Source organism: Dermacentor andersoni, chromosome 3, assembly GCF_023375885.2.
Source record: "Dermacentor andersoni chromosome 3, qqDerAnde1_hic_scaffold, whole genome shotgun sequence".
Classification (NCBI taxonomy): domain Eukaryota; kingdom Metazoa; phylum Arthropoda; class Arachnida; order Ixodida; family Ixodidae; genus Dermacentor; species Dermacentor andersoni.
In genome coordinates this window covers 228,924,324-228,930,576 of record NC_092816.1, presented here as the reverse complement: position 1 = coordinate 228,930,576, position 6,253 = coordinate 228,924,324, and positions in this window count along the sequence as shown.

Here is a 6,253-nt window from a genome sequence, read left to right as displayed (position 1 = left end):
ATCACACAAATACACTTGAAATACGATGCACATGAAAATGCATATGCAAATTTCGACACATAGTACCGCATGTTTACACTCACACAAACACACTAAAAATGTAGCAAAAAAAATTATAGTTTTTAATAACCGATTTGCAAGCAATATTGTATGTAGCAGATATTTGTAGATACTGAATCTTTTACTAGCAAACAATAGAACAAAAGAAAGAACGTAACTGTTTTTTACTGCAACTGGTTGTGTTTTCATACGTGTTTAGTGTTGTTGGGACGTTGTATGCCAAAGTTTGATATTTATAAGTTGTACGAAATCGCGGTATAGACCATATTTGGGTGTTTCTTGTAGGTACTGTAATAACACGACGCTCTAGACATGATAAGGCTGTAATAAAGTCCGAGAGTTCTCTGTTTGAAAAGTAGAGTGTGTTCAACAAGCGGTATGAGTAAATATTGTCAACCCGAACTATACTGAACCTTTCAAATGATTTGCATGTGGTTCCCAGATGTTCAATGTTCCCAACGTAGCGAATTATCCTTTTTTGTAGAACAAGTATTTTATGTTTCTTTTTGTTGTTGTGCCCCAAATCAACGTACAATAATTTAAATGTGAGTTAAATAATGCGTGATATATTTGAAGTTTGGCCTTGAGTGGCAGCAGACTACGGCAGCGAGACACGACTCCTGTTACAGATGAGATTTTCCTACAAAGGTAATTAACGTGAGCATCCCAACTTAAGTTCGATGAAAAGTAAACCCCAAGTATTTTATGCGTATCAACAATATCTATTTGCTGTGAATCAAGAATTAACGGCTGGTGAGTAGGCACTATCTTATTTTTAGCATGAAATATTACACCTTTAGTTTTATTTGGATTAATCTTTAGTCTATTGATTTTTGACCACGAGGAAATCTCCGAAAGTACGTCGTTAGCTCTGGATATTAGATGAGGCAAGTTAATGTCAGAGATAAGTATCGTTGAATCATCTGCGTATATTACGTATTTAACTGTTGTGTCCGTGTTCACGATATCGTTGATATAAACATTGAACATCAGGGGGCCCAGAATACTCCCTTGCGGTACACCGCAATTGATAGGTAAGAATGACGAGCTACATTTATTAATGTGTACACTCTGGAATCTGTTTTGAAGATAAGATTCTAGTAAAGATAAGCAACTACCACGAATGCCATTTAATTCTAGTTTGTGCAAAAGAATGCTGAGGTCGAGGGAATCAAAAGCCTTGCTGAAATCTAAAAAAAATACCGAGAGTGAATTCATTTTTTTCAATGCGATGAAATATAGCTTCTTTCAGTGTCAGCAGTGCAGTTTCAATAGACCTGCCGCTTCGAAAGCCAAACTGTGCGTCTGTTAGGACATTAAATTTATTGAAGAACCGCGTAATTCGAACAAAGATAATTTTTTCTAGGCACTTAGAGAAGACAGGAAGGACAGAAATAGGTCTGTAATTACTTTCTATGTTACGATCGCCTCCCTTAAAAATGACCGATACTCTGGCTCTTTTCATAGCTTCTGGAAAAACTCCAGATTCGATAATTAGGTTAAAGATATGTGCAAGAACTTCTTTGATGAAATGTATAACGTGTTTTATAGGAGAGATCTGCAAGTTATCGGCATCGAGTGATTTAGTATTATTTAAGCACATAAAAGTCCGACACACTTCATTTTTATCTGTTGGATCAAGAAAGATGTTCTGCTTCATATTACCGCGTCCTGTAGCCAATTGCATATGTTCATTACATCGAGTTACTGCGTTTAGGAAGTGCTTGTTGAAGTGATTTGCGAGTGATGTGCCAGTTAAATCACGACCGCCAAGTGTTAAGGATTCAGGCAGAGCATGTTTATTTTCACGCCCAAGTATATTATTGATGAGCTTCCAAGTGGCGTTACATCGTTGTCGACTAGCATTTTCAAAAATACGACGATAATAGGCTTCTTTAGCACGTCTAAGTTCTGCATTTAGTCGATTTCGAAGTTTCTTAAATTCTTGCAACACTTCCATAGAGCGTGTGCGCAAAAATGAATGATAACAGATATTTTTACTTTTTATCATTTTCAGATGCTCACGGGTGACCCAAGGTTTTTTAGACTTTTTTACAGGTTTGAAAGTTTTGAAAGGAAAATGTTTCGCGTAGATACAAATAAAAATTTTAATGAGATCATCATAAGCGTCATTTGCAGTTTTCTTCTCCTTTACGGTGGACCAGCTTTGATTCATTATGTCGTTTTTGAATAATTCAATACTCTCAGCTGTTATTTGTTGAATAATCAGCTGCTCCTGTCGTAAATTTTTATTTAGTGGTTCGTTATCGTAATTTAGAAAGACAGGACAGTGGTCACTAATATCAGATATAATAGTACCTGCGCTGTAGACAATAGTGTCAATATTTGTCACAGTAAGATCTAAAGCCGATGCTGTGGAGCATGTAATACGAGTGGGCGTCGTAATTAAGTTAGTAAATCCAGTGGAATTTAACAGGGTGTTTAGTTCGCGGGTCACATTGGTTTCTTCCATCATATTAATATTGAAATCTCCTGCAGAAACCAGGTGTAAGCTGTTATTGCAAACGTATTCCAAAAAAGTTTCATAGAACTGCAAGAAATTGGCAATACTTCCACCTGGGGGTCGATACAGTACAGAAAACAGCTCAAGCTTACAATGAATTGTTAGTATTTCATAGTCATCAGTTACTACAGTAAATTGAGGGACAATATGGCAATTCTTTTTTGTTGTAATGAGCAGGGCCACACCCCCACCTCGTTTGTTTGGACGATTTAGGGAAAATAAATTGTAACCGCCCAAATTGAATGCCTGATCATCATTTCTTCCCCAAGTTTCCGTCAACATGATAGCGCTAAAGGTTAACTGAAATTGTTCCAGAAGAATTGCGACATCATCCTTCTTGTGGTTAAGCGATCTTGTATTAATATGTAGAACTGAGTCGCTTGTTTGGTGACGTGAGCTAACGCACTGGGGAAGGGCAAGCTCCAGATTATCCATATCAAGAAGAAAAAAAAAAGTTACTATAAATACAGGCAAGCAGGTTACTCTAGCTTACTCTAGCTTACTCTAGCCTTACAAAAATCTTATCGATGTCGCGCTCGCTTGGTATGTGCACAACGGGTGTTGCGTCGGACTGTCTAGCATATATCTTTCCGTTAAAGGACCAGACTGATTTCCATTTCATTTCATGAAATGGAAATTGTTTAAAACCTTTGGTCACTTTAGCGCTTCGTTTGTGTGATTAATCATGCTTTATGTTAAGCGTGGCTTAACAGATGTTAGCATCTTCGTGACCTTGCCAATATTTCAGTGATGCTATGGTGGGTTGTAAGAAATGGGCTATAGGGATTGGTGCTGTTGGTAGGGCCAAGCATTTTTTTTTAATATTACGAGTACTAGCTAGGGACATTCCCATTTTGTCCATTTAACAAGTAACAGGAGACACTCAATTCCTTTGTAACTACTGATATAATGGAAGCGTGTTTTGCGGTTTTAAATTCGGGCGTGTGCTAACCTCCTGACAAGAAAAACCTCCGTCGTAGTGTTGGTGGACTCCTTGATATTATTCCACCTGCAAATTTAGAACAGTGTTAGCAAGGTAAGGAAAATGATCTTGGGCCTTCACAGACCATTGCATGTATATTTATTTATACATACTGCAGCCTCAATGAGGCTATTGCAGGAGTGGGATTAATAACAAACATACAAACATTTATAAACAAACTTGCGTGAATTGTTTCAGTGCAAGTGAACTAACACTGAAACTTCCCAGTAATGAATTCCATACTTGAATTGTTGATGGAAAAAAACTGTTTTTAAGAGAATCAGTCCGGGCAAAATAGGTTCAGATATTTAGCGCATGGTGACTCCTGGTACATGAGGGTTCGGAAAAAGTCAAGTAGTTATCTAGAGAGGAGAGGCGAGGAGAATTGATTAACGTGTGAAGAAATTTTAGGCATTCAAGTTTGCGACGCTTTGCAAGAGGAGTAAAACAAAGTAGGGGAAGAGAGTTAGACGGTGAAAATTCCTTGTCATATCTCCTACAAACAAAACGCACTGCCTTTTTTTTTGCACTGATTCTAGTTTTTGACGTTACAGTGTTTGTATGGATTCCATACAACGCAGCCATATTCGAGGATGGGGCGAATGAGGGTTTTGTATGCAAGAAGTTAAGTTTCTTGAGGAGCAAGATGTAAGTAACCTAATCTTTTAAGGGCCTTGTTACAGCTGGCATCAATGTGTTTCCACCATGACAAATCGTGTGTTAGCAGGATACCTAAATATTGGAATTGAAAGACCCTATTTAAAGTAATATTGTTAAAGGCATAGGCAAAGAAGGAAGGGCACGAGCGTCGTATAAAAGAAAGACATGGAGACAGTTTTGGAAAAGTTGATATTCATTTGCCATGCTTTGGACCAGTTACAGAAGTCAGCGAAATAATTAAGTACAATATGATCAGTAGCAGATTTAATTGTATAGTACAAAAAGCAATCATCTGCAAAAAGGCGTATTTTAAATGAGGTGTGTAGGGGAGTTCATTAATATGAAGCAGGAATAAAAGAGGACCCAGTGCTGAGCCTTGGGGAAACCCTGATGAAACAGGCATCAAGGGTGAGTTAGAGTTGAAACATACATATTGCGAACGCTGGGAAAGAAAGTCCGATATCCAGCCAACAAACATGCATTTTTTAGTATAGTGAGCAGCTTGTGTATAAGTTTAAGGTGTGAGACAGTATCGAAGGCATTTGCAAGGTCTATAAAAATAGCATCAATCTGGTCACCCATGTCTAAAGAGCTGCTGATGTCATGAACGAATTGTCAGTTGTGTTATAGTGCTAAGGCCACCTCTAAAACCGTGCTGGAGAGTGCATAAAATTTTGTTAGTTTCAGGGAATTCCATAATATGCTTAATGATAATGTGTTCGAGTAATTTACATGAGTGTGCTCTTAAGGAGCTTGGCCTATAGTTATATAACAATTGAACGTTACCCGACTTAAATAAGGGCAGGATTGAACCAAGTTTCCACGAGGGAGGAAGGGTGGCGGTTGCGAGAGATTTTCTAGTTTTACAATATATCTGCTGCACCAAAGAGTATCGAACGACAAAAACAGTCAGGATACCGTCAGGACCACATGACTTCTTAGTGTCTAAATTTAGGGTTAAGTTAAGTGCACCCTCAGGAGACAGTGATATATCGTCGATTGGAGGGTATGGTTCGGAATCAAAAACAGGGGTTACAGAGTTATCAATCGTAAAGACAGAGTGAAAGTAGTGTTAAAAGAAGCTATTGTCTGCGAATCAGAAACTGCAACATTTTTAATTATTAACGTGTCCGAGGATGACCCAGGTGGTAGGATGGCTTTCATAAATTTGCGGGGATTACACTAATTTCGGCAAGGTTGCCTTGTAAAAAAATTTTTTGGCTGCAACCATTCTAGAAGAGAGTTCCTTTTTAGCGCTATGGAATTGCGCGAGTTTTGTTGAGTCACCTGAGCGTTTCTATCGACGTAATCTGGCCGCTCGACGTGATAAATGCAAAAGGTCCCGTCATCCAAGGAATTTCGGTGCTTTTCTGCTTCGTTTTTAAAGGAATAAAAAGATTGACACACTTACTGACAAGATTTGCGAAGAAACTTGTCAAGGTATTAGTATCACTAGTGGTACTTAATAGTTCAAACTCGTGAAAAGAATCGCATGGAGCGTCTATTATTGTCAAATTATCAGCGCGGTTAGTCAGAAAATGTGCAGTAGATATAGTGGGATTTAGGGACGATGTCTGTGTGCTGTAAATGTCGTTTCTAGCCAGATCACTGAAGCTAAGAAACATTTTGTTGAACTGTTGATATCGGAAGGAGACAGACCATCTGATATGCAATGACTGAATTTTAGCGTCTAGACTATTTAAAATGACATCTTTGTCCTAGTGCTTCCCAATAGTTTTCGGGGTAAATTGACAGGTATTGTAGGCCTTGCTGTCATTTTTGCAACTACTTCCTCGCCCAATGAACAATTGATGCTTTTCGATCTTTTTTAAGGTGCTGGCAGTTGCAATGAATGTTAAACAGTCCTGACTATAGACATTGTGCCACCAATTTTTAGAGCTTTGAAATGACTTGTACGTATGTGACCTTGGGGCTCTAAATACCTGTCACTCAACAAATTATGGAGCTATGTTACATAAATACTGAGTAGGTGTTGTACCTTGCTCTTCGAGAATGGTAGATGGTAA